A 2,467-nucleotide genomic window follows, 5' to 3' on the forward strand; every position below is an offset into this window, starting at 1 on the left:
CATCAATGAACTATTACATGGTCCCTGCATATCAATGCAGTAGGGCTTAGACAAATACAATGTTAATGGATAATTGTGGGTCACCTTGTCAAAATATGTTAAATGCCCCTTGAGTACAGTTTTTTTTTTCTCCCTATTAAAAATGACAGTAAACTGCGACCTTGTTGATATCAAACATGCTTTCAGGAAGCAAATATTATTATTCAGTCTGTAACAGGTTTATTGATTTATGGGTCAAAAAATTCATTATGACTAAATTATAAAACACACTTTCTGTGTTGATACAACCCACGGTAATTGTGTGACAAAGTGCTGAACAGTCTTACTTGGTTTAGGCAAAATACCTTTATGAACATTCATTCAGAAAACACACATAGAGGCAGCTTCTAGCAGAATGATTCATAAGCAAGGCCTGTGTCCCTGTGTGTCTGGGATATCGACATAGCACGGAGTCAGGGAAAGTTCACTCGGTGACCAAGGTCCTTGGATTCTGGCCAAGAATATGCCATCTGTCAGGATGGTGGTATGTGCAGGAAGCCTGAGCCTTGGACTCTTGCCTCCCACTAGATCTATTCACAACGCTGTGAACACCCACACGGATCCTCCACTGTTTCTGGTGCTGCTGAAGGACAGAGGATTGCTTGTCATCTGGTGCCATGAGTCACAAGGAGACAAATTGTGGCACTTGGTACTTCTAGATTCCAAGTGCTGCTTCGGCAGCATGACACACAGAATGGAATGGGTTAGATTGGCAGTCATGTTTGAGGTTTTCTTTTTTCTTTTTCTTAAACATTTCTTAAGAGGCTGGTAAAATGAAGATTCGATGGCCAAGAATGTAGATTATGCAGAGAATGTCAGAATTTATTTGTCATTTTATCATTTGTTACTACTAAGCCTAAGATAATGCTAGGTTGAAACTGAAAATGAGATAAAAATGACATAATTGGCCAAGTTTTTTCTTTCACTACGAAACCCATTTTTTTCCCTTCTGAGAAAGAATGCAAAAATATTTAAAACCATAGGTTTCGTGCTAAGAGATGCATGAATATAGAAAGCATTATGCTACTTTAATGGGTCATGGAAAGAAAATGTGTCGTACAAGTATAACACACACATTCAGAATGTGTAATAAAGGGTAGTGTCATCTTTAAAAATGAAAGAAAACAGCATAAATAACTAAAATGGGAACCCTCTTAACATGTCAGTGATTTTATTAGAGGAATAGTTTCACTTTGTATACACATCTTCAATTTACCTCGGGGCAGTCGAGTATAAAGTAACAGTTTACACATTATAATGAAATAGAATAAGCATCTCAATTTAAAAATTCACTATGTAGTGGGAATTTATTCTATCAGAGAACCAATACAAGGTACACCACTCTTTGGTACATGTAATTTGAAGGTACAGATGCGTAGGAACACATGCGAGCAGTTTTTACAGTGTAGGAATTAAATGGCATCCATTTGAGGGCTTAATTCTATTTCATTGCAATATACCAGTCTTCATGTACATCTGGTTGCTCATCTGGCCCTTTGAGAAGTAGAAAAAGACACCTGAAAGACTCCTCCTTATGAGCATAAACCATGCAATGGCTGCCAGATTATCCTTCTCTAGGTATCATGACTACTAGATGTTTAGAATTGGATGAAGCCCTAGAAATCATCAAATTGAAATTTCTTAGTTTCTAGATAAGAACAATGAGGTGCACAGATGTTAGTGGGACAAGGCCACGCAGCAAGGTACTGGCAGAAACAACAGGATAGATGAAAACTCAAGATTTTTCCTGACGCTTTCCACTGAACCGTGCTGCCTCCTTCAAAAATAGAGCAGCCTTTCCTTACACTAAAATATTTCATGCTCTCTGGAAATGGGAGATTATTGCTGTTGCCATGCTACTTCTCTTGCTTTATGTTTTGCCTTTGCTGTATTAGCTAACATTTACTGAGAAATTACTATCTACCAGGCATTCTTCTAAGCATTTTATAGGTACTAATTTATTTAATCTTCACACAAGGCTATTATCCCTTTATAGGTGGGAAACTATTTTTTTTCATTTACCTCTATATGTCCTCTTTCTCCTCTCTCTTTTTTTTTTTTCATAGAAGGGATTACCAAGGTTAAGACATTCCAAAAATTGCCCAAGGTCACCAGCTGGTAAGGATGGTGACAATCTAACCAAGCTGCCTGGCTTCAGAGACTATTATTTTCATTACTAAGTAGATGGAATTTCTTTTTTCCACTAGTACATGGAGTTTCTCCTGAGCTTGATTCCAGTCCTCCTCAGCACCATCACTCACAAACAAGAAAGATATCCTAAATACTCTTATTTCATCATTACACATTGTGTGCATGTATTAAAACATCACATGTTCCCCAAATATATGTACAATCCTTATGTGTATATATATATATATATATATATAGTTATATATATATATAGTAAAAAACAAAAAAGGGAGAAAGA

This window comes from Rhinopithecus bieti, unplaced genomic scaffold (assembly GCF_001698545.2).
Source record: "Rhinopithecus bieti isolate Rb0 unplaced genomic scaffold, ASM169854v2 scaffold_5026, whole genome shotgun sequence".
Taxonomy (NCBI): domain Eukaryota; kingdom Metazoa; phylum Chordata; class Mammalia; order Primates; family Cercopithecidae; genus Rhinopithecus; species Rhinopithecus bieti.